The sequence below is a fragment of the Giraffa tippelskirchi genome, chromosome 7, assembly GCF_054371585.1.
Source record: "Giraffa tippelskirchi isolate mGirTip1 chromosome 7, T2T-mGirTip1v1.2.pri, whole genome shotgun sequence".
NCBI classification, from domain to species: domain Eukaryota; kingdom Metazoa; phylum Chordata; class Mammalia; order Artiodactyla; family Giraffidae; genus Giraffa; species Giraffa tippelskirchi.
The window spans coordinates 51,163,767-51,191,375 of record NC_137281.1 but is presented as its reverse complement, the minus strand read 5'-3'; the positions used below and the strand labels follow the sequence as shown (position 1 = coordinate 51,191,375).

General features: G+C 40.8%; 1 protein-coding gene and 1 long non-coding RNA gene across 8 annotated transcripts in view; one reads left to right on the top strand and one right to left on the bottom strand.

Moving 5' to 3' along the window:
• CDH13 (cadherin 13) overlaps window positions 1–27,609 on the top strand; it is a 1,025,542-nt gene that overhangs the window by 377,044 nt on the left and 620,889 nt on the right. The gene's annotated exons all lie outside the window — the stretch shown is intronic.
• LOC145512232 (uncharacterized) lies at window positions 8,714–11,806 on the bottom strand. Its single transcript, XR_014058421.1, has 2 exons — window positions 11,452–11,806; window positions 8,714–8,813 (listed from the first exon to the last, which is right to left on the bottom strand). It is a non-coding gene; the product is annotated as an uncharacterized LOC145512232 (long non-coding RNA).

Below are 27,609 nucleotides of genomic sequence, written 5' to 3'. Positions count from 1 at the left end.
GTAAGTGGCGTGTGTGCTGCCCTACTCCACCACCATATACGTTGCAGATATTGCTAATCACCCTGCTTGACCCGAATATCTCTCCCAAGACAGTGCTTCTGAAAGCTACTATCCATTGATCACTTAGAGATGTTTCTAGGGCTGGAGTATATTTGCTGTCCCTGGACTGGAAAAACTCCATAATTCCTCTTCTTCTCTGTGAATCTGTGAGTTAAGCATAGGTAGAAAGCTAAATGTGAACCCACAGTGTGCCACTGATGTTCTCAAAAGAAAACAGGATCTTGGTGAACACATACCAGTGTGGAAACCCACTGGCACCACAAAAGAGAGTTTATCTCTCACTTAATTAACCATGGTCATTTTCACAGCAGCTCACTAACTCATGATATAAATGACTTCCACATGCCTAGCAACACAACTGCCAGGATGTGCAGTACAAAATGCTTCTTGGGAACAAGTAAATGGTACAGAGATTCACAGAAGGGGGTTTTGCATGTGGGATAGAATGAAGTTAGATGAACATTGTTCATTGTGATTGACAGCTCATCTCTAAATCTAGAAAAGACGATGTCATAGTATTTAGCTCCAAGCAGAGCAGATGGGATTTGAGACATTTCCTAGGACAAAGCTTCACCTTGCTGGACTTGAAGTCCTGGGATTGTTACCAAGAGACTCAGCTATGAAGAGCTGGTCACTTGAGTCCCAGAAAGAGCCCCTTCTAGAAGCCCAGCTCCTTGGAGCCCTGGCCACCTCCTATTTGTCTCTGTCTGAACACACTGTCCACAAACCTTGGTTGCTATTGTTTGCTTCTTGTAAAGTATGGGGGAGGCTGCTGTGCCATTCAGTTTGCCCAACTCCAGCAGAACAGGGCATTTATCTCCCACCTCCAGCAATTTTATGAGGTTTTAAAATTGGCCTTGTGAAGTTGCACAGATGTGCCCATAATATAAAGGGCAAAAAAAAAGAAAAACAAAAGAGACAAGGCTAGGAAAATAAAATAGCTAGCCAGAGAATCCCTCTAAGGAAAGCACAGTCCTTAATAGATACCCAGTTAGTATTTTTGAAGCCCTTCTGTGTGTGGTACAGCAGGCCAGCTAGAGAGGGAAAGCAATGAGTACAAGAGTAAGCCCAGCTCCTTCCTGGGGAGAGAAAGTGACCATGAATGTTTATTAAGTACCAATAGGGAAGCGATGGTGATGGCTGCTCTGTGCCTTTAGAGAAGGGGGAGGAGGGCTGGTGAGGACAGCCAGTGCTTGCTTGGTGCTCACTGCATGCTAGGTGCTGCCCTCATGGGCCACAGATGCTGATTTGTCTAATCTCCCCACCACCTCTGAGGCCCATGCTACTGTCCTCATTTTACAGACTAGGGTAACTGAGGCACAAAGAGATGAGTGAGAACTTGTACTGCTTAAGGGGACTCTCATGAGTGTGTGCGTCTCAGGGTCTGCTTTAATGTGCTATTTCTAACCCTCCCAACCTCCCTGTGAGGTTGCTAATGATACCCCCTTCCCACAGATGTGAGAACTTGGCAAAGATCCCCTTGCTTGCAGTCGGCAGAAACGAGACTGAGACTCTGGCCTCTCCACCCATTCTCCTTTTGCCACTTTGCTCTCCAGCAAACTGTGCCACTTGGGTGGCTTCCCATGGGTCCAAAAATGAGGGCATGAGTTAGAGCAGTATAATAGCAATGGGGGGAAAACAACCATTAGAAGGTGTGGTTTGAAGGAAAACAGAGCCAAGACTCAGCATCCCCATGAGTCCAGTTGTCTAGCCTAGGAGGATGGAGATGGATTGCACCAGTCAGGGGAGGAGTGCTTAGGAAAGGTGAATAGTCCAGCTTGGATGTGTTGAGTTGGCAGCTCCTGGGGACATCTGGATAGGAACAGGGTTGGATCTCCAGGTAAACACCCGGGGGAAAAATAACATAGTAGTAGGGCTTTGACTTTGGTGTCAGACTTAAGTGGGTTCAAATTTCTGCTCCGTCACTTATGTTTATATGACTTTGGGCAAGCCACTCACCTCCGTGAACTTCCACATTCTCATCTGTGAAGCAGGGATAAATAAGAATAGAGTCTCAATTGCAGGAGCACTCCATTGGGCACAGCACTAGACAGCAGGTGACATATCCCATCAGTGGCATTATTTTAGAAACTCTCGAGAAAGGATAAGGAAGTGTGGGCAAAATGTCCTCACTGAGGCCATGACACAGAAACCAGAGATGAGGGGCAGAAGGAGAAAGTGAGGCCAAAGAGAGAAACAAGGGCATTGGGGCACTCAGCACAACCGAAACAGGAGAGACGTCACAGTGGCTGGCTTCACATCACTGTGTCTGAGAAGGACGGGTTCTCTAAGATAAATGTAATCCCACTGAAGTCCAACTCAGCTACAGTAACTGGAGCCCAACAATTTTTTAATAAAAGAATGTAAGAATGTGCTTCTCTCATTTTACCTGCTTCCTGTGACCCCGTTTCATGGGAAAGCCTATAGCCCAAATCTGTGAAGTTTGCTTGTTAACAATGGTTTAATTATAGACACTCAAGCTATTGCTGTATTGTTAATAGGTTTCCCAGAAGCTGGTGCCTGCCCAACCTATATAAGACCATCTTAGATCTGTGTGGGTGGAGGAGCAGTTTCATTTTGACAGACAAGGGCAGACAGTTAAGGAGAGGGCCGAGATACCCATACGTACACAAAGGTTTTTCCTAGCCTGTGGGATGTGACCATGAACTTGACTCACAGGAGTATGTCTGGATGGAACCGTGGCTAGTCCGCACAAAATCCACTGTTGCTTGCTACCTGGCAGTGGTGAACATGAAGACAGCGGAGTGTTTGCTTTCATTTACTTACTTATTAATTAGTTTGTTATTTTTACCTTGAACATAGAGCTCCAAAGGTTTACATGGAAAAACTGTGTTTCATCCCTTTTGCATCTTGGATGGAGTTGTCTTTATGGGCTGTGTAAATGGGACTCATCAACCTCATTTACACGTTTCAAGTCTGGGGGGAAAATGCCACTTATTTATTTATGTATTTCTAATTTAAGAGTTTGTAGCTTCCACAACTGTAGATTATGGCTGAATTCTGACATCAATTAAAAACTCGATAAAGTCAGGCTGGGAAACTTCACAGAGCTTGTAGGAATTTATTTTGAATTAAGTTTGGGAGCTAAAAGACTGTACCTACCAACTTCATCTTAAAAAGTGGGTTTCATGCTCTAAGAATCTGTCGAATTTAGATTCCTGTGACCCAGACAGCTGGGTCTCATGAGCAAAGCAGGAAACATGCTTGTAACAGATGGGAGAGTTGTGGGGGCCACAGACTACAGGCTTGAATCAGGCTTCCCTGCCCCCAGCTTGGGGTATCAGTGCAAATCTCATCAGATTACTCTTCTGCTTAATGTGCTCTTACTTCCCATCAGGGTATCTGGCCTATGGGATGAATTCTGAAGTCTTTATATATGTGTAAAAAATGTCCTTTACAGTCTAGCCTGATCTCTACAGCCTTCCTGCAGGTCAGATTCCTTCTCATTCGTAACTGGCTTGACCTGCTGAAATGTTACTTCCTCTAAAAGCCCTGCCTGGTACCATAGGAAGGTCTCCCCTGCTGGTCTCATTTCTAGCACCTGTTCTTTCCTTCCTGGCCGCCTTCTCCATTGCTAACTAAACGTTTGCTTCCTTGTTTAAGTATTTCAAGTCTGGCTCTCTGAGAAGACTGCAAGCTCACTGAAGGCAGGAGTATAGTCTGTTTCCTTTCTATCTCCCTGCCCACGCCCCCACTCCCTTCTTTCTTTGCTTCCTTCCTGCTGTGTCCACTGGTCTATCCTCAGCACCCAGCATGGTGTGGGCAGTAGTTGGTATTCAGTAAATACCTTCTGAATGAACACATGAGTAGATTGAGTCCCTCCTTTCATACCATTCCCTGCGTTGAACTCTGCCCTCACCTCCCAATACCAAACCATGTGTGGTTTCTTGAGCTGGCCAGGCTCTTCCTCCAGATCACGTTGGCCACTCCTCTGTCTAGATTATGGCCTGCTAACCGTGGCCCCAGCTGCTCCATAGCCAGTACCAATCAGCAGGACTAACTCTTTTGAAACTTCTGAATCTGCCAAGATTTCCCTTCTTCAGGGACACCTCTCCGTTCCCCCGGCTAGTAAAGTGACTTTTCCTCCATGCTCTTTAGAGAGCCCTGCCTGCCTCTCCCCCATCATAGCATTAAATTCTAACCATCTCATTTATCTGTGTTTGTTTTCACATCACTTCTGAGCTCCTGAACCCAGGGCCCTGGCTTCCACGCAGGGAGGCTGGGAACACTGCCCTGGAACTAGACGCCTTGTCCTGGTTCCCAGTTCCAGGCTTGTACCTCTGCTCCAGGTCCCTTAGCTATAGAATGGGCTTATAATAGTATCAACTTCATAGAACTGTCGCAAGGATTAAATGAATAAGTATATGCAAAGTATTTAGAACAGTGCCAGGCACAAAGTAAGTGCCATGAAAAAACCTGTTATTCCTCCTCATCATATCATCAGAGTCAGACTGTAATGCATGCACAATGAATGAGCCACGCAAAACCAGAAAACCCATTCCTTCCCCCATTCCAACATGACCAAATGCTATCACTTCTACAACCTAGAGAATTCAAGATGATAAATGAACTTAAATTTTCACCACTCCCACTCCTTAGCTGACCACTTTATGTGAAACACTGACTAAACTTTCAAGAGAGGATTCTTTATTCCTGTGGGTTCACTTAACAAACATCAAAAGACTTGGCAGTATGTAGAAGTTAATTAAACAATTTAGACTTCTTAACTGGAAGTCAATGCTTGGTATCTTCAGTAAAGGAAAATTGGTCTCTTAAGTTGCTTAAATTTAATGCAAAAAAAATTATTTCCCCCTTTTTGTGGTCATTTTAAAAATCCCTGGAAAAAATAAGATAAATAGAAAGTTATGACAGAAATTGAAAAGGCAAAATTCAAGGCTTGTTTACCAGGTTTAATCATTACCACTATAAACATGCAATTTAAAAGACACAAGTTTGGCTCCTAATCCAGTTCCAAGAATTAAGATGGAAATAGTTCCAAAAAAAAATGTAAAATTAAAGGAGCAATTAGAGGAAGAAACAACTTGGGAGAAAGACTTGTTTTTATTTTTAGTGTTTAAAATGACAAATTATGTCATCAACTGATCATAAGCCAGTATTAATATTGCTGTTAATTATGCATCTTGACCCTCAGGGGGATTACATCTTTTAAACCCACTGCTTTGCAGAATCTTAGGGTTCCATTTGAAAAGTACCTCTTAGAATGGTGAGTCCAGAGGCTCAGAAGCAGTGGCTGAGTGCCTGTCTATTATGCCTATGCATGTGTTCTGCGACATTAAGCTGAATTGTGGTGGATGATATTAACGGGGACCTGGAATGACTCCAAATTGGGATTTAATCAAACACATATTACTTACCAGACATATGGCACTGAAAAGTCACCTAGCTCCTTTGGGTTTTAGTTTTCTCATCCATACAGTGATACCCTGGCCTTGTAGATGCTTAATGGAATACATGAAAGTATAAAAATATATATTGTACGTAACCCAGTGCTAGCAGAGGATTCTCAATCACAAATTGTTTATTCTTAACTGAAGTGTTCAGTGACTTGCTGTCGCTGATTCATATTTTTTCCATTTTCCTAATCTCACACTTTCTAAACAAATATTATTTTGCACTTTTGTTACTGAGATAAACTCTAGTTTTTATTGTCCCTCAGCCAACCATTTGAATCTTCTCTATTTTGGCTATGATACCATGTAACCTCTAAAGTAACTGTCACACTGCATCCATGCAACTTAATTTCATTAGTTAAAGGCATCTCTGAAAATGAGAGTAACTAACTTATGGTAAAAGTAATAGTCTTGTCTCCAGATGTTATCACACTGACATATTATCACACTGACTGGGAAGGGCTTGAAGTCTGTTGAGTTGGACAATGGTATCGATCTTGCTCCCATGAAGTATGTTTTACAACCACCATGGTGAAGAACCAATCTGTGCATTTACTGTGGCCATAAAGAAATGAGGAGTTAGAGCTGTAGATACTGAATATGCTCTGATTTAACAAGTGTGATAACTTCAAAAACCTGCAAAGTACCACTGTTCAAGGCAAACGCCTCCCCAGCTACTATTAAGGAAAATTAGTATCCATTTAACTGTCACCCAAATTGGGGAAAATATATAGCTCGAAAATTATGGTACAGATCCAAGAACTGGGCCTAGAATAGGGTATTAGGCTGTTACATTTTGACACACGACTAAATTGTTATGTTTATGATTCTTAGCTCCAGGATACTATTCAAATATAGATAAAAGACATCCTTCGATTCATTAATTTAAGTAGATAACAGATTGCTTTGTGGATCAGAATCTAAGAAACTATATTCTGAAGATTAATTTTAATTGAAATGCTTGGGGAAAAATAACTGATCCCATAGAAAGTCTAGATAACGAAAAGTAGCTTCATTGGCTTGTGAAGACTCAAGATTTTATGTTGCACAGCAGTGTGGTCCAATGGAATACACACACATACACACACCAAATATATATATTAGGTTAAATTTCATAAATGTAGATATGGATAGTCTCTATATAGATATATCTCTATATATCTATATCTGTATATGTATACAGATACTCTCCATAGCTACAGTATATCTTTATTTCTCTTTCTACATATGTATACATACATATAGATATATCTCTATCTCTCTACATATAACATATATACATATATATACACACATATATATGTATACATATAGACAGAGATAGATACTCTCCATATCTATATAGATATACCTTTGAAGGGTGTGTATATATGTATTATATATATATATAAATTTATTGTAACCTATATAAAACTCATTACATATTATAATTTATCTAAGGCATTTCAATAAGTAATGGCTTGAATGTTATTAATAATTTTTTACATTTTTTTACACTGAATCTTTGAAATGCAATGTGTATTTTACAATTACAGCACATCTCAATGTAGATTAGCTGGGTTTTCAGTGCTATCAGTGAGACAGGGCTACCATGGAATTCTGCTGAAATATTTATACATTTGAAGGAGAAATGGAAGGGGACACTCCCTGGGGGCCTACCACATGTCAGGACATTGTCTTAGATGTTCTCACAAGTGTCTCTTCTTCTGATCTTCATAGCCAGCCTGTGCCATTGATGATCTGGTTCCTTCTTTACAGATACAGAAGTAGCCCAGGCTCAGAGATGCTGACTAATTTAGCCAATGTCCTTATCTGTCAGCAAGTGGCAGAACTGGGAATTGGGTCTGGGCCTTCTGATTCTACATAGTCCCTGCTAATTTAGTAATGCTGACATTTGCAACAGAACTAGTGCTTTTCTCTTCTACTTTAAAGACTATGAAATGACATAGGAAAATTAAAACATGGCTAGAAAATAAAAAATGAATGCACAACTGAGCAAAAACTCATCCAATCCCTCATCCTTCGAACATCCCTCACATTCCCACCAGTCCCCATGCCTTAAGGGGGCCCTTCAAGCATGTGGGCCTCTCTCCTCCCCGAGACCCCTTCTGGGGTACAGTCCCATCCCACCTCCACTTTTCTTCACTCCCATGTCCTACCTGATCATACAGGGGTCCCTCCCATCCTGTTAGGTGTCCAAAAATCCCACCAGCACCTAGTAGGTGCCCTAGTTGTAGAGATATGCTAACCCCATGCCTTCCTACTCTGCCATCTTGATTCTGCCAACCACCTCCCTGCTCCCAGCACAAGGTTTCTAAGTATAAATGTCTCTTAGACCCTGAGTTCCTTTGTTTCAAACCTATCTCATTGATTTTTATGGTCCTAGAGTCCAGGGAGAATGTCTTATATTTATACTTTTTAAATTATAATTTAAAACTTTATTTCCATATATGTATATAGATTTGATCCTCACAGTAAGGGCTTGAAGCAACGGTGTTATTCTTGTTTTATGAGTCAGGAAACAAAGGCAATATGTCATCCTCAGGTGGTAGAGCAATTCAGGAGGCACCTCAGCTTCAAATTCACAGTGATTCCCTAGGTCCAGTGTTCTACCCACAGCTAGCCTTCCAACAGCTGCTTGGGGCTTTGCAAGTAAAGGGAATGTTGAATCATCAGAAAGAAATTTTCTAGTCTCTCGTATATACTTTTAGCCTCCTATCTTTTATTATTGCTGTAAATGAACTACAAGTGAATTCTAAGTGTAAATATTGGGGTGTTAATCTCTTGCTTAAACTCCCCTCTTGTCTGGCACATGGAGATACCTAATCACCATGGTCTTTGCCAGTTGGCATGGCTGCTCTTATTGGAGATGAAATGATGTTGGCAAATTTCAAACTGATTAGAAATTTTAAAAGTCATGTAAAACTAACTGAGTATCCCAAGGAAATTTTTGGTAGTTGGAGCCCTGTGTTGTCATGACACTTTTAAAAAACTTTCCTTATGAATAAAACTTTTGGAAATATAACTGCATGAAAATAGCACAAGATTTTCAAATGTAAATGTCTCCTAGGCTCCTCTGTAAAAGTCTGGTTCTCAATTCTGATTGAAAAAAGCAAACAAATTTTCAATGATAGGAGGACACAGTCATTGATATAGACCATGGATTGTCTCCATTTAGTTCTTTGGTCTCAATACTTAAAAAACTCAGTAGGAAAGGAACATTGAAGGATGTATTATTTATTCAGTCTCCCTCAACCAAGCACATGGATTAATTAAATTACATGGTCTTCATCCAAACTTTCAAGGGAGAATCCTGAGCACCTGGAAAAAACAAAACAAAGAAGAGCATTATGGCTCTAGCCAACCATATCCTCTCTCTACCCATGTTGGTTTCTGTGGGCTGGGATTGATCTGTGGTAGATGCCAGGGTGGCAACTCCTCTGGGCCACACTTTGATGCTGTTTGATCCTCAACTCAATTGCTTGTTCAGACAAAGCCAAGTCTAGTCTCAAGCTATCACACAAACAGGAAGCACTTTGAACCTGCGGCCAGGGCCCAACCTCCTCAGGGCTTATTTTGTCTTGTTTCTATTCCTGTTAACAGAAGTAGAAACCCTCTAGTTCATGCCCCCTAGGGGTGCTACATAAAAATAATAACAGTGATAATAATGCGTAACAACAGAAGTGCTTACATTCTAGTAGGGTCCACAACAAGGGCAGATATGTTTATCTGCTGAATTGCTTCTTTCTTATAAGACAAGAAATAGCAACAATCAAAAAGCAAATACTGTGTGTATGTGGTCATCAAAATAATTTTTTTTTTATAGGAAATAGATTTTGGTAACACTTGCTCTTCTTTCTCTATCATGGAAAGAAAGATAAAATATCAAAAGAGTGCTTTAAATAATACCCCATATACAGTTTCAGAATTTGACTTATCAATAGACTTACACATGGACAGAGAAATTTCAAATGCTAACAAAGATGGCCTCTTAACACTCTTACAATTGCCAGTCTCCAAATACTGGTGAACATAGGCAGTTGGAGAGATCTTTAAGTGGAGAAAGAGCCTCCCTAGGGGATAGAGAATGCAAATATTGGAGGGCTACTCAAGGCCAGTGGGGTTCAAAAACGTGAGACTGTCTTTCAAGCAACAGTTCAAAAATATCCTCCTGGATTAGAAGCAGCCTTCAGTGTCCTGAGCACATTGCTCTAACTCCGTTGACCTTAGTGCTTCCCCTCCACCTTCTCCCAGTTCAGAAGGGGAGGTTATAGAGTCTTCCTCGCTGTTCCTTGTCTCTTCCACCCGTAAGAGAAAACTGAACCTGAGCTTCAAGGGGGGGCTTCTCCCTCCCGTGCTGTCCACATGGTTTCTGCTGCCTCCCAGCCGTTTATGGAAATAAGATGGTTCCTTCAATTTCCTATCTTTGTGTGACAGATCCTTTTGACAAAAGGTGTGCATTGTCAACCAACCCCTTCATCATATCAAGCAAATTGGGCTTCTGTTGACAACTTTTTACAGCTCCTTTCCTTTAAAGTTAAAAAGCTATAAACAATGGTAGTTTTCCAAGAGACCCAAAGAATGGTTTGAATAACTATAAGTAGGCTTTTCCCAGAGACTACCACTATCCATCATCCCTCTCATTCCAGATGCCCTTATATGCTACTATTTTTTTTTAAGCCTCTGCCATGAGATTTAAGACAGCAAATCAGGATGTGTTATCTTTTTCCTTTCACTGTCCATTCTCACAAACCCCAGTTAATGCAGATAATTGAGGCTTGACTGCATTTTTATTTGTCTCTTACTCAATTTGGACCTTGTTAGAAAAACCTACCCTTTAAGAGCGTGACCATCAGTCTTATTTGCCTGGTTTTGCTATGATTTCCTCTTTCATTCAGGTCTTTGGATAATATATTTTTCTACATAGAAAAAAAAAGAAAAAAAAAATACCCAGAAACTGAATTGAAGAAAAATAAATGCAAAAACCCCTGGAAAGTCCCCTTATATATATATATATATATATATATATATATATATATATATTTCAAATTCTACATAAATCTTCAGATTTTAGCATTGGTTTACTAGGTAAAGTAAAATTATATGCTTCCATAAGGGTAGGAACTGTGACTGAATTGTTCATTGTTATGAATCTAGCACATAATATAATACCAGGCACTGAATAAATACTTACTGAATGACTAAACAAATGCCAGAGATGGAGTGAATATTAATGTTAATAATGCTGATCACAGCCAACATTTATTTAGCTCAAATTCTGTGCCAGGCACCTCTCTAAGCATATTTCTTACGTTAAGTCATTTAATCATTACAGCAACCTATGAAATAGGTACTATTATCTTCATTTTACAGATGAATAGAGTAAGACGTGGAAAAGATATGTGACTTGCCCATGGTTATACAACTGGAATATTTCAGAGCCATGCTTTGTACTCAGACTGTTCAAAAAGCATTTATCAAAACATTTTATCCTTTTTTGTCAAGATAGAGAAATATGAGCTGAATATTATCACTGGATATTAGTAGATTCAGATTGAATAGCTGAATCTAAAAGACCTGAAAAATAATCTGTGTCAGCCTAAAGAATAGTTTCTGCATGCAGTCAATGGCCCTAACTGATTGCGTTTATCCTAATGATGTAGATGCAGATATAAAGACATGGTTTTTAATTTGTAACTTTCACAGCTCTGGGGTTCTAACTGGATGATAGACTTGAGATTCAAAAGGGACTCAAGTAGCTACAAGGATGTACTAAAATTAATTAGGCAATTAATTAGTCCCGTCTATAGGCCAAAAAATTCTGGATAACAGGATGGCATGATGTGAAAAGACTTGGTTGATGAGACATTCATGATCATGGAACTGCAGCAAGTTCCCCTCTACAGGTCCCTGCCTTTATTGCTCATCACTTGAGCATCACTCTAAGACTTCGATTTACCTTAAGCAGTAGGCCCAACCCCACTGCCAGCTATTTTCTGCAGCTGATCCTTCATTTCTTCCCGCTGTGACGTTTATGCCATCCAGCTTGAGCTTTTGTGATTCCCTATTCCACCTCTGTGCACCTTCAATCTTTCCCTCCCCTCTCAGAAGAGCTACAACTCTTCCTTCTCTTTCTGACCCTTCACTTGTGCCCTTGAACCTGCTCCTTTCTGTTTCTGTCTTATCACATGCTTCTCTGTTTTACACCTTCAGTTGTTTACTCCTCTCCGAATCCTCCCCTCTGCCTTCAAACATGCTCACATCTCTCCAGGTTGAAACAGAGTTCCATAGGGCAACTTCACTCCCTCATCACTGCCCTCCCCTTCACCAGTCTCCCTGGAAGCAAAGTCTTCACTCACCACCTCTATTACATCACAGACTCACATATTAATACTCCAGGATGGGGCTCCTGCCCTCAACATTTTGCTGAAATTTACTCTCACTTGAAGATCATGGAAAGAAAAAAGCTGGTTGCCTGAAACTTTTTCTTAGTCCTAAGCCCTCAGCCCTTCAGAATTCTCTGAAGCATTTGGCAACTTATTTTAATTTTTATTTTATTGAGGTGAAACTCTTATAAAATTAACCAATTTAGCTTGAACATATCAGTGGCATTTAATATATATTCAGGATGTTATACAACCACCACCTCTGGTTCTGAGATATTTTATTACCTGCTGCCCCCTGCCAAAAAAAAAAAAAAAAAAAAAGCCTTCATACTTGGTAAGAATTTGATTTCCCTAGTCCATGGGAAAAACTGGTCTGCATTCTGTTTCTGAGAATTTACTCATTCAGGATATTTCATATAAATATAATCATATAAAATGTGATCTTTTCTGACTGGCTTCTTCCCCTTAGCATAATTCCTTCAAGGTTCATTCATGCAGTAACATGTATGATCACAGTATTTCTTTTTAGGATTGACTAAAAGTACTCTGTTTAGATACACCACCATTTGTTTGTTTATCCATCAATGGCCATTCAGGCTGTTTCCACCTTTTGACTATTGTGAATAGTGCTGCTACAAACATGCAGGCACATGCGTTTAAGTACTAGTTTTCAGTCCTTTTGAGTTTATACCTAGAAGTAGGAATAGGATTGCTAGGTCATATGGTAATTCTATGTTTAACTTTTTGAGGAACCAGCAAAATGTTTTCCAAAGCAGCTGAACCACTTTACATTCCCAACAGAGCACTTGACAGTTTTGGAATGCTGTCTCATCTGCCTTCAAAGACATTTTACTATCCATTGGTACCCCACTCTTTATATATATATATATATATATATATATATATATATATATATATATATATATATGAATGAAAGTCACTCAGTCGTGTCTGACTCTTTGCAACCCCATGGGCTATATAGCCCACCAGGCTCCTCTGTCCATGAAATTCTCCAGGCAAGAATACTGGAGTGGGTGGCTGTTCACTTCTCCAGGAGATATTCCTAACCCAGGGACTGAACCCAGGCATCCTGAATTGCAGGTGGATTCTTTACCATCTGAGCCACCAGGGAATCCCTTATATATGGCAATCTCTTATATTTTTTCTCCTCTAATTCCTCTTCCTGCTCTTTGTTGGAGGTGTTCTTCAGATTTCTGTCTTGATTATCCTCTGCTGGTTTCTGCCAGCCTCAACAATCTCATCCAACCTGGTGACTTTAAATATCCCCTCTTTAGGATGTCTCTAAATGCATATCTATACAGTCAGCAAAAACAAGACTGGGAGCAGACTGTGGCTCAGATCATGAACTCATTATTGCCAAATTCAGACTTAAATTGAAGAAAGTAGGGAAAACCACTAGACCATTCAGGTATGACCTAAATCAAATCCCTTATGATTATACAGTGGAAGTGACAAATAGATTTAAGGGACTAGGTCTGATAGACAGATTGCCTGATGAACTATGGACAGAGGTTCGTGACATTGTACAGGAGACAGGGATCAAGACCATCCCCATGGAAAAGAAATGCAAAAAAGCAAAATGACTGTCTGAGGAGGCCTTACAGATAGCTGGGAAGAGAAGAGAAGCGAAAAGCAAAGGAGAAAAGGAAAGATAGTCCCATCTGAATGCAGAGTTCCAAAGAATTGCAAGGAGAGATAAGAAAGCCTTCCTCAGCGATCAGTGCAAAGAAATAGAGGAAAACAACAGAATGGGAAAGACTAGAGATCTCTTCAAGAAAATTAGAGATGCCAAGGGAACACTTCATGCAAAGATGGGCTTGATAAAGGACAGAAATGGTATGGACCTAACAGAAGCAGAAGATATTAAGAAGAGGTGGCAAGAATACACAGAAGAACTGTACAAAAAAGATCTTCATGACCCAGATAATCACAATGGTGTGATCACTCACCTAGAGCCAGACATCCTGGAATGTGAAATCAAATGGGCCTTACAAAGCGTCACTACGAACAAAGCTAGTGGAGGTGATGGAATTCCAGTTGAGCTATTTCAAATCCTCAAAGATGATGCTGTGAAAGTTCTGCACTCGATATGCTAGCAAATCGGGAAAACTCAGCAGTGGCTACAGGACTGGAAAAGGTCAGTTTTCATTCCAATCCCAAAGAAAGCCAATGCCAAAGAATGCTCAAACTACTGCACAATTGCACTCGTCTCACACGCTAGTAAAGTAATGCTCAAAATTCTCCAAGCCAGGCTTCAGCAATTCGTGAAACGTGACCTTCCAGATGTTCAAGCTGGTTTTAGAAAAGGCAGAGGAACCAGAGATCAAATTGCCAACATCCTCTGGATCATCAAAAAAGCAAGAGAGTTCCAGAAAAACATCTATTGCTGCTTTATTGACTATGCCAAAGCCTTTGACTGTGTGGATCACAATAAACTGTGGAAAATTCTGAAAGAGATGGGAATACCAGACCATCTGACCTGTCTCTTGAGAAACCTATTTGCAGATCAGGAAGCAACAGTTAGAACTGGACATGGAACAGCAGACTGGTTCCAAATAGGAAAAGGAGTACGTCAAGGCTGTATATTGTCACCCTGCTTATTTAACTTATATGCAGAGTACATCATGAGACACACTGGGCTGGAAGAAACACAAGCTGGAATCAAGATTGCTGGGAGAAATATCAATAACCTCAGATATGCAGATGACACCACCCTTATGGCAGAAAGTGAAGAAGAACTAAAGAGCCTCTTGATGAAAGTGAAAGAGGAGAGTGAAAAAGTTGGCTTAAACTCAATGTTCGGAAAACTAAGATCATGGCATCTGGTCCCATCTGCTGCTGCTGCTGCTAAGTCGCTTCAGTCGTGTCCGACTCTGTGCGACCCCACAGACGGCAGCCCATCAGGCTCCGCCATCCCTGGGATTCTCCAGGCAAGAATACTGGAGTGGGTTGCCATTTCCTTCTCCAATGCATGAAAGGGAAAAGTGAAAGTGAAGTCGCTCAGTCGTGTCCGACTCTTAGCGACCCCATGAGCTGTAGCCTACCAGGCCCCTCCATCCATGGGATTTTCCAGGCAAGAGTACTGGTCCCATCACTTCATGGCAAATAGATGGGGAAACAGTGGAAACAGTGTCAGACTTTATTTTTGGGGACTCCAAAATCACTGCTGATGGTGATTGCAGCCATGAAATTAAAAGATGCTTACTCCTTGGAAGGAAGGTTATGACCAACCTAGATAGCATATTTAAAAGCAGAGACATTACTTTGCCAACAAAGTTCCATCTAGTCAAGGCTATGGTTCTTCCAGTGGTCATGTATGGATGTGAGAGTTGGATGGTGAAGAAAGCTGAGCACCGAAGAATCGATGCTTTTGAACTGTGGTGTTGCAGAAGACTCTTGAGAATCCCTTGGGCTGCAAGAAGATCCAACCAGTCCATCCTAAAGGAGATCAGTCCTGGTTGTTCATTGGAAGGACTAATGTTGAAACTGAAACTCCAATACTTTGGCCACCTCATGTGAAGAGTTGACTCATTGGAAAAGACCCTAATGCTGGGAAGGATTGGGGGCAAGGGGAGAAGGGGACGACAGAGGATGAGATGGTTGGATGGCATCACCGACTCGATGGACATGGGTTTGGGTAAACTCCAGGAGTTGGTGATGGACGGGGAGGCCTGGCGTGCTGCGATTCATGGGGTCTCAAAGATTCGGACACGACTAAGTGACTGAACTGAACTGAAATGCATATCTCCATTTCTGACCTTGGGGTCCTCATGTCTGCTGCCTACAGGACATGCCCATTTGTATGTCTTGCTCATCAAGGTTATTGTGTGTATGCAAATAGTTACTCTTGGAAACCTCTAAACCTCATCTTCTTGGATTCTCTGTCTTAAAATGGCATCATTGTCTTCTCAGGCATCCAAGCCTTAGATTTGTCTTTGATTCCTCATCACCTGAGAAGTCAGTGGCACTTCTCATTCTTTCTCTTTCTCATGAGGTTTTTACCTGTACATGCTTCTCCATTATAATAGCTACAGCTAGCTAAGGTATCATATCTTCTTACCTGGCCTGTGATAGGGCTTTGTGAATAGCATCTCTCTTAAGTCCAGCTTCTCTTCTTCCCATGTGATCCAGTCTACATGTTTATTACATCTGAATTGTTCTTTCCAAAGAACATGCATGCACACGTGCTCAGTTGCCTCAGTCATGTCTGGCTCTTTGCAACCCCATGGACTGTAGCCGGGGTCATATCAAGCCCTATTCAGAGGCCACTGGGGATTTGTCTTGCCCCATCAGGAGCAACATTCAAATTGACTCCAAACTGGCTTTATTGTTTTCACCTTTCTCTGCTCCTCATCACTCATGTGATTCCCCCACCAAAGTAAGCTCTTCTCCTCTGCATTCACTTAAAATGATATGGTCCCTTCTACATCTGTCTCTTGGAATGGTATAAATGGGTTGCAATAGGCTTACAGGAATGAAAACCAGATTAGGAGTTGTGATGTTAGCAGAAACATTGATTTATTTTTTTAATGATGTATATTTTAGCCAAATAAATGCTAATGCCAACAGGTCAATCAGTTGCTCTGAGTTTTTTTTTTCTTTTTGAGATTTGTAAGTAATCAATGGTGAAAATAATGCTGCAGTATTAATAATGAAACAGTACTCGCAAGTTGTATAAATCACACAATTTGCAATGATTGGATGCCAAGAGCTCTGTAATCTGGATCTCATTAAGATGCTGAGGATCCTTTACAGATGTGCTAGGCTTACCACGTGCAGTGAGTGTTCTCAGGGAATCTCTGCTTATTGACCGTAGCAGCCAGCTACGAGCTTTATTCCACCGATCATCGAACGTAGCTCTAGGTGGAATTTACAGTACCTATCATGTTACTTATTATCTCATTAAGAATGAAGTATTCAAGTTCCTGAGAGAAACTGAGATCCAAAATTGCTGTGTTTCTCCTGAGGGAGATAGCTCTCTTTCCTAGGACTTCACCCTGATTTATTTTCACCATGGCTTCTTTGGTCAACCATTTAATTTTTTTTTTTTTTTTTGGTTAACTTTCTCTCTGTTGATGCTAATGTACTCCTGTCATGTGGAAATGAGGAAAATTCAGATACAGTAAGAGAGGGAAAATGGTTAGATAAATTAGAAGCATGAATAATTTATGGAGAAATAATTCAAGCAGCTAACTATATTGTGCAGTCTATGCTCACTTCATGAATGATCCATATGTCAAGTCCATATGAGTTAATGTTTATTTCTAGAAACCTTTACCAAAATGAGCAAGAAGTAGTAAATGCCTCATTATCCTTTCAGAGTGCCTAATGATACATTATTTTCTGTTATAAAACCTCAAGGTTTCTGAATGCATTGTTATAAATCCAAACTGTCAACATTTCTTTGGCAAGAAAGAGAACAGCATCCAATTGAAATAAGATGTAAGATTACCAATTCAGGTTCGTATATTTTCATCTCTCCCTGAATTCTGCCACACACGGCGAAAAGCTACAATCCATATTTTTAAATAAAATATGCTATGAAGACCCATAAAACATTTAAGGACATTTAGAAATTTGTAAGTAACTTAGAAATTTTACTTAGAGGACATAGAAAAGCAAAAATGGAAATTTCAGAAATAATACTTTAGATAAGAACAATGAAAAAGACAGTCCATTGGTAACTATTAATAAAGTAGACATTTTATGACATAGTATTTGGCAACATAAATAGGTTGTATATGTTAGACCAAAATCTAAAGAGATCCTGGTTTTTCTTTTTGTATAAAACAACCTGAGGTGGTAGCTTAGACTGTAAAGAACCTGCCTGCAATGCAAGAGAGCCAGGTTCAATCCCTGGGTCAAGAAGATCCCCTGGAGAAGGAAATGGTAACCCACTCCAATATTCTTGCCTGGAGAATTCCATGGACAGAGGAGCCTGGCGGGCTACAGTCCATGGGGTCACAAAGAGTCAGACATGACTGAGCAGCTAACACTTAAGACAGGGCTACTGAGAAAGGCCTAAGAGTGAGTCCTTTAATAGCTAAGCCATGATAGTCAAATTTCCTGGGTTTGGATCTCAGCTCTGGAATTCATCAACCATGTGATTTGTAACAAATTCTTTATTTAGCATTTTAAAACTTAACTTTAAAACAAAAATCTGTGAAATGGGAATAAAATGGTACCTCCTAGGGTTAATATGAGAGCTGAATGAGAAGATACATGCAAAGTTCTTAGAACAGTGCCTAACACACAAATAACACTAAATACTATTATCTAGCAAAGAGAGAAAGACCATGTCCTACCTAATATGGTGCATACAGTAAATGCGCAGGTTCTGGAGCTCTGGCTTTAACTGTAACCTAGTTATGAGCTAAATAGGTATCACCTAATATAGGGACTCAGTATGTATCACAAGGACCCAGTTTTCCATTCTCTGGTTTTTTTGGCTTCCCATGTGTCCTCATTTTTAGATAATTCTCTCTTCTTATATATCAGAAGACACTCATATTAGGATAATGCAAACAGGATATATTTACAATGAGGTGATATACCGAGGTAAAGTGAAATATAGAATAACATGAAGACTGGGGATATAAATTGATAAATACTCCAATTAAAAGCAAATATTGTCACACTGGATTTTGAACAACAGCTATAAAAACTTGCTTAAATCAGATATACCTTAAATGTAAGGATACAAAAAGATGAAAAGTGAACAAATTTAAATAAACATATCATATAAATGTTTACCAAAACAAGTTGATGGAGCTATGCTATTATCAGAGGAATGTAGATGTTAAAGAAGTGTTACCACAGATAAAAAGGGTTATTTCAGAATTATAAAACCATACAACTGGTTGATATAACAATCCTAGGTTAGGATACATTCAATAACAAATGAAAAAATAAAACTAAGATATAAAGCAGAACTAATAGAAATAGAAAAACCCATAATCATAGCTAGAAATTTTAACCTGCCTGTCAGTAGCTGATAAAACAATCTAAATAGAAATAAGGTTAATGGAAATTTCAATAGAATATATAGAACACTGAATCTAAACTTTCAAAATATACACTCTTTCCAAGTACACATGGAATGTTACCAATATATTGTATGCTGGTCATAAGGTACATCTAAAAATTTTCAAAAGATAGAAATCATATAGAATATGTGGTCTGACCATCATGGCTTTAAAACAGAAATCAATAATAAAAAGAAAACCAGAAGATTCCCACATGTTTGAAAGCTAAGCAATATACTTTGAAATAGTCTGTGGGTGAAATAAGAAATAATAGTAGGAGGTAGATAACATTTTGAATGGAATATTTTTAAAATATAACAAAACTTATGGGATGCATATCAAGTAAAGGAAAAATTTGTATCTGAATTCATAACTAGAAAGCCTGAAAATTATATAAATCAAAGAATGGCAAATTTCATCCTAGGAAAATAGAAGGAAGGAAATAATAAAGATTAAAACCAAAGTTAGTAACACAGAAAGTAGATATAAGTAGGAAAAAATGCAATAAAGTCACAAATTGGTTCTTTGATAAATTCATAAATTGATAAGCCCCTAGTGTGCTGTGCTGTGCTTAGTCACTCAGTCATGTCTGATTCTTTGCGATCCCATGGGCTGTTGTCCACCAGGCTCCTCTGTCCATGGGGATTCTCCAGGCAAGAATACTGGAGTGGATTGCCATGCCCTCCTCCAGGGAATATTCCCAACACAGGGATTGAACCCAGATCTCCTGAATTGCAGGTGGATTCTTTACCTGCTGAGCTCCCAGGGAAGCCCATCTTTACCTGCATCTGAGGCACCAGGGAAGCCCATGAATACTGGAGTGGGCAGCCTTTCCCTTCTCCAGGGGATCTTCTTGACCGAGGAATCAAAGCGGGGTCTCCTGCATTGCAGGTGGGTTCTTTACCACCTGAGCTACCAGGGAAGCCCAAGCTCTTAGTTAGGATAACCAAGAAAAAAAAAGCACAATTACCAATCAAATGAATGTGAAAGGCGATATCACTAGGGATCCTCCAAATATTAAAAGAAAAACACACACACACACACACAAGAAAAGGGCAATTGGAATACATTTCTGAAAATCAATTTGAAAGTTAAAATTGACAAATTTTCTCAAAAAATAAACATGAACTTACCAAAACATACATAAGAAGAAACAGAAAATCCAAATAGTCTGATACCTGTTATTTAAAAACTCTATAGCCACAGGACTGCAAAAGGTCAGTTTTCATTCCAATCCCAAAGAAGGGCAATGCCAAAGAATGTTCAAACTATCATACAGTTGTGCTTGATTCGCAGGCTAGCAAGGTTATGCTCAAAATCCTTCAAGCTAGGCTTCAGCAGTATGTGAATCAAGAACTTTGAGATGTACAATCTGAATTTAGAAAAGGCAGAGGAACCAGAGATCAAATTGCCAACATCCGCTGGATCATAGAAAAAACAAGGGAATTCCTGGAAAACATCTACTTCTGTTTCATTGACTACACTAAAGCCTTTGATTATTTGGATCATAACAAACTATGGAAAATTCTTAAAGAGATGGGACTACCAGACCATGTTACCTGTCTTCTGCTCAAGAAGGAACAGTTAGAATCAGATATGAAATACCTGACTGATTCAAGATTGGGAAAAGAGTATGACAAGGCTGTACATTGTCACCCTGCTTATTTAACTTATATGCAGAGTACATCGTGTGAAATATTGAGCTAAATGAAGCACAAGCTGGAATCAAGATTGCCAGGAGAAATATCAATGACCTCAGATATGCGGATGATACCACTCTAATAGCAGAGCGCAAAAAGGAACTCAACAGCATCTTGATGAAAATGAAAGAGAAAAGTGAAAAAGCTGGCTTTAAAGATCAACATGACATAAACTAAGATCATGGCACCAGCCCCATCACTTCATGGCAAATAGAAGGGGAAAAAGTAGAAGCGGTGATAGATTTTATTTTCTTGGACTCCAAAATCACTGTGGACTATGATTTCACTCATGAAATTAAAAGACACTTGCTCCTTGGAAGAAAAGCTATGACAAACCTAGATTGATTGTTAGTTGCCCAGTCGTGTCCAACTCTTTGTGACCCCATGGACAGTAGCTAACCAGGCTCCTCTGTCCATGGGATTTCCCAGGCAAGAATACTGGATTGGGTTACCATGTCCTTCTCCAGGGGATCTTCCCAACCCAAGTATCGAACCCGAGTCTCCTGCATTGCGGGCAGACTCTTTACCATCTGAGCCACCAGGGAATCCCATGACAAACCTAGACATCATATTAAAAAGCAGAGACATCACTTTGCCAACAAAGGTCCATATAGTCAAAGGTTTGATGAGGGTGAAGGAAGAGAGTGAAAGAGCTGGCTTAAAACTGAATATTAAAAACAAAACTAAGATCATGGCTTCTGGCCCCTTTACTTCATGATAAATAGAAGGGGAAGAAGTGGAAGTAGGGACAGATCTCCTCTTCTTGGGCTCTAAAATCACTGTGGATGGTGACTCCAGCTGTGAAATCAGATGTTTGCTTCTTGGCAGGAAAGCTATGACAAACCTAGCCAGTGTGTTGAAAGGCAGAGACATTACTCTGCTGACAAAGGTCCGTATAGTCAAGGCTATGATCTTCCCAGTGGTCACGTATGGTTGTGAGAGCTGGACCATAAAGAAGGTGGAAGGTCGAAGAATTGGTGCCTTTGAACTGTGGTGCTGGAGAAGACTCCTGAGAGTCCCTTAGACACCAAGGAGATCAAACCAGTCAATCTTAAGGGAAATGAATCCTGAATACTCATTGGAAGGACTGATGCTAAAGTTGAAACTCCAGTATTTTGGTTATCTGATGCGAACAGCTGACTCATTGGAAAAGTCCCCGTTGCTGGGAAAGATTGAGAGCAGAAGGAGAAGGGCAGCAGAGGATAAGATGGCTGTATGGCATCACCAAAACAATGGACCTGAATTTGGGCAAACTTCAGGAGATGATGAGCGACAGGGAAGCCTGGTGTTCTGCAGTCCATAGGATTACAAAGAGTCGTACACCACTGGATGCTGCAGCTGCTGCTGCTGCTGCTGCTGCTAAGTCGCTTCAGTCGTGTCTGACTCTGTGTGACCCCATAGATGGCAGCCCACCAGGCTCTGCCATCCCTGGGATTCTCCAGGCAAGAATACTGGAGTGGGTTGCCATTTCCTTCTCCAGTGCATGAAAGGGAAAAGTGAAAGTGAAGTCGTTCAGTCGTGTCTGACTGTTAGCGACCCCATGGACTGTAGCCTACCAGGCTCCTCCGCCCATGGGATTTTCCAGGCAAGAGTACTGGAGTGGGGTGCCATTGCCTTCTCCTCACCACTGGATGACTGAACAGCAACAACGTGGTTTTTCCAGTGGTCACGTACGGATCTGAGGGTTAGACCAGAAAGAAGGCTGAGCACCAAAGAATGGATGCTTTTGAATTGTGGTACTGATAAAGATTCTTGAGAAGCCCTTGTACTGCAAGGAGATCAAAACAGTCAATCCTAAAGGAAATCAACCTTGAATATTCAATGGAAGGACTGATGCTTAACCTGAAGCTCCAGTACTTTGGCCACTTGACAAAGTTCTGACTCACTGAAAAAGACCCTGATGCTGGGAAAGATTGAGGACAAAAGGAGAAGGGGGTGGCAGAGGACGAGATGGTGAGATGGCATCACTGACTCAATGGACATGAGTTTGAGTAAACTCTGGGAGACAGTGAAAGACAGGGAAGCCTGGTGCGCTGCAGTCCACAGGGTCTCAAAGAGTTGGACACAACTTAGTGACTAAATAACAACAACAAATATACTATAAAAACTCCAGACCAGGTGACTTTGTGGTGAATTTTACCAAACATGTAAGGAAGAAACTAAACAAATTAAAAAAAAAAAAAAAAAAATCATCCATAAAATAGAAAAAAATGAAACCTGTTAAAGCTTCTTTTATTAAGGCTAGTATAGCCTTCATCAAAGTAACTGACATAAACATTAAAAGAAAATTATATGTTAATTTCTCTTATGTATACAAATGGAAGGTAAATAAATTGGACTTCAGTAAAAGTAAAAAGAATGTACTCATACAAATACATCATTGAAGAAATGAAAAGGCAGGCTACAGAGTGGGAAAGATATTTATAATATAAGCATCTGTTATTTATCCAAGATGTATTAACAATTCCTACAAAATAATAACAAACCAATTAAAAATGGGTAATGAATTTTAACAAGCCCTTTAGAAAAGAGGATATCCAAGTGACCACCAAACATATTAAAATGACTTTTTTAAATCATTAGCAATCAGGGAAACAGAAAGTAAAGCTGTAAGATTATACAGAGATATTATTACATACACATACCAAATGGTTTAGACAAAACCAAGTGTTGACAAGTATGTGCAGCAACTGGAACCTTCACACTGACAACTGAACATCTATGACCTCAAAATTCCATGTTTAGATTATACCTGGAAGAACTGTGTACATATGTACAAAAGATGTTTGCAAGAATGTTCAGAACACTATTCATAATAGCTTAAAAAACTTGAAACATCCCAAAAGTCCATAAAGATACAAATGGATACATTTTAATATATACATAAAATGAATATTATGTAGCAATAATGAATACTATTATGCTTAAGAACCTAAAAGACATAATGTCACACGAAAGAAGATAGATATGAACTTCATTTACCTTCAAACCCAGGTAAATGAAGTTCAGCAGCGGGCAGAACTATCAGATGGTGGTAGAAATCAGAACTGTGTTTACCTTGGGATGTGTGATGACTGCAGAAGGCATGGGGAATATTTTTACAGTAATGTCAGTATTGTACATTTTGATCTTTGTGGTGGTTATGTAGGAATATTCACTACATACACACAAATTCATGAAACTGTACATTTATACTTTGTAGTTTAGTATATGAATGATAACTGTTGTGCTTTAATTAAAAAGTTGAAAGTAAGTAAATTGGCAATTGGATGACTCTTCCTTTTGGTGAATTAGCAAGTATTTCTTATTGTCACTCCAGGTATAAAAGGCATACATACCCAGCACTGAAGCTGTAACCTGAATCCTTAGTCCAACAGAGAACCAGGTCCCAGCCTCCCATTAGACAATTCCTTCTGGCCTGTGCCATCTTGAATCTTCTTGAGACCCAGCAATGTGAAGTTTAAATGCACTGAGATGAAATCACCTCTTATTCTAGAAGTGTGAGAGGAAAAGAAAGTATTCCTATTTAACTCTGGAATGTTTATTGTCTTAAACCTTAACTTATCAGTAAGCAACATTTTTTAGCTCCTAATACAAATTCAGTTTCTTATTCTTTGTCAATTAAGGGCTCTATCAGGTTTAGGATGTGACTTTAGCTCCTTTCCTTCTTCAGAGCTCTCTGAAGAATTCTTTTTTTTTTTTTTTTTTCATTTTTACTATTTCCTGAAGAAAAACTAGGTTTCACTTCACTCATCCAGTAAAAAAGACCTGGGTAGCAGGGCCTCTATGTTTGATTTGAACGGGCTTTCTCCTTTATGCCACTGGCCGAATTCTTCTAGAAAAATATTTGTCCTTCCTTGATGGTTTGCAGTTTTTGTGTTCCACCATGTGAGTGTCAAATAATGTGTTTCTCTTTTTTCCCAAAACGTGGGTTCTTGTGACCTCGCAGATTACTGGGGCACCTTTTGTTCTGACAGATGCTCTTGTCACACTTCTCACCACGCTGCTGAGGGATGGCACAGACAGAGGGTTCCAACTGCCAGGAGTGCAGGGCTAGGCCTCAGGAGCCAGTCTTCTCTGCCCAGCTTCCTGGCCAGAGTGGAGAAAAGAGCATAATGACGTGTCCGTGATGATGATGTCTTTCTGTACGTCTTCCAGAAATGGAATTGGACATGCAGGCAAGAACAAAAAAAGTCTTACACATATAGCCCATCACCAACTTGAAGGCTTTTGAAGTCAGTATCTAGAATGGTCCTAGAAACAATATGCAGTCAAGGAAAAAGAGTCACCACTGACACACACTGCCCTCAGAGAGACTGCCTGGTGATGAGAGTGACTGTCTTGCAGGATGCTAGCAAAGCTCTGGAATGCTCTGTGCTTTGCTCTGCTTCCTCCGCACCCTGCTGCCAGCCTGCACTAGTGCCTCTTGCTGTGTGCTAATCCATTCTCATTCAAAGATGGATGTCCTGATCAGTCTGCATCTGCTTCAGTCTGGGTTCTCTAGAATGTCTGAGACAAGGACCTGGGTACAGGAAACGTAACTGGGAAGTAGTCCAAGGGAGCAGAAGTGATGAAGGGGTCAAAGGAGACAGAGTGGGAGAAAAAGCTGATCAAAAGTAAACTGCTGAGGTTGCTTCTGTGGGCAACAGGATTAATTTCTTCAGTTAAATAGGACCTGTGAGAGCCCTGAAGTAGCCCTCCTAGAATCATCCATCTGACAGATGGACATGCTGGAGGCTTTATCCACAGGCTTCCCACTCCCCATGGATCAAGAGTTGCCCCAGGAGGATGCCTTGTGTTTAGAACAAGTTCCACCACGTGTCAAAGCAGGTCTTGGGCAGAACGACTCACAGTCACATGAACTTGGGGTAGGGCGAGTCCGCCCCCCGTCCCAGGGTGAGTCTGTGCCCACAGACAACTATGCAGCACAGCTGCCACTGAAATCTGAGGTGGCGGAGAGGACGTGATGTGGGCAGAGGCATGGGGCAGGGGGCTGCCACAGCCTCAGGAACTCCAGCTCTTCGGAGACTCCAGTCTTGTGCAGAGTGGGCACAGGTTGTGTAGCCACCAATGTGGTTTGAGCCAGGCTGTTCCACAACAATTCAGTCAGAGGACAGCTGGGCTTAGATGACTGACCTTCTGGATCCATGACACATACATCTTCAGTGGGCAGACTTGGAGACAGAAGCATCATCCTTCGTGAAATGAGCAAATATTCAGTTAACTCAGACCTCCTTGTTTTACCATATTTCTGAATACTATACTTTGGTTCTTCAAAATCCAGAAGTCCCTAGTAGACAATTGAGGCTCCACACCAGGTTGGGAGAGGGGCCACACTGTGTGTGTGGGGGGGGTGGGGGTGGGGGGAGCTTAAACCATATTATGTGAATTCCTGGAATCATGGTTTATGTGACTCTTTTTTTCCAAAAGGGTTTCCCTGTGCCCACCCTGGAATATAGTGGAATGAGTACCTGGCAGAAGCAGATGAGTGAGAAATGCCTTTACCAGGAAATTTCTCCTACACACCCATCACTAGTGTGCTCCAGAAGTGCTCTCCCATGTGCCAAGAGACCAAGGTCAAAGGGTCCAGGGTACCCACTGCAGACTGGTCACTAAATGACTTTAATCCTCAGGAGCTCACATTGCATTTTCTACCATAGCTAAATGAAACCAAAGACCTCTGGTTATAACATTATTTAAAAACTATGTAATAGTATTTATAAATTTATAAAAGAATAGATCAAAAATAAAGAAGCCCTACCTTACCTCCCAAATATGACAATTGTGAGTAATCTCTGCCCAATAGAACTGCAAGGTAACTGGACTTTGAGTCTGCCAATGTGTGTGTTAAAGTCAGTGTTAAAGTTGGCACCAAGGTGTCACAATAGGCCAGGAGATGATGATCTGAGAGAAGGGCCCTCTAGGGAGGTCGTGGGCACTGGGATTGGAGGCTGGAAGCCGAGGTAGTGAGTGAGTCTGGGCAGAGAGGCATTTAGCAGCAGGGGAAAATTGAGCGGGAGACATGTTAGCAAAATAAATGGCATCACAATGGCTGAGACCTTAGGACCAGGAGGAGCTGCGGGCCGCTCTTGGACCCTGGTTCTGGGCTTTGCTTCCGGAAACACAGAGCCTGGTCTAGGAAGTGATGTCACAGCCTTCCTCTTTTAAACATCTGATTAAACATCATTTTCTCAGAGAAGCCTTCCCTATCACCTTACCTAAACTGGGCATACCCTGTTAATTTACGATCACAGTGCAATGTGTGTGTGTGTGCGTGTGTGTTCCGTTCACAGCATTTGTCACCATCTGTAATGTTGCTCTGGGTCCATCTCCCATTGGTTCCCTGCTGTGCTGCTGTGTCCTCGGTGCCTGGCACATAGTCAGTACTGCATAAAGAGGTATTGAATTAATAAGTGCATTTCTAATTGAATAGCCGTTAGACCGTAACCATCCAGTGATGCTTATGATGTCTGATGGCTGGGTTCCAAGTGAGAGAGGAAGGAGGTTCAGTTTTCTTGCAAGTGCAGTAGGAAGCAGGGGAGTGACGCTCAGACTGACTATACGACAACCGTGCTGGCTGCTGCATCACAGGTGGGTTAGAGCCATCACATGAGTGGGAGAGAAGTGTTTCAGTTATGATCATGGTGTGCCACACCACCCTGACCTTGAGGACTTAAAACAACAGCCATTCTACTTGGTCATGTTTCTGCGGGTTAGAAATTCAGGCAGGGTTCGGCGGCTTATCGGGTGGACCTTTCCCTGAGCTGTTGTCAGCTGCTAACTTGTTTAGGCTTAAGATCCAAGAAAGCTTTACTCAAATATCTGGCACCCTGGTGCTGCTTCGTGTGGCCTCTTCCCAATGCTGCCTTGGGCTTCCTCAGAGCTAATCAGAGGTCTGATGTGGTCACTGGCTTCCAGAGGGATCAGTCTAAGCAAGTGAAAGTCAATGCTACGTCTCTCTTAAGGCCCAGCCCAGGAGGTAAAA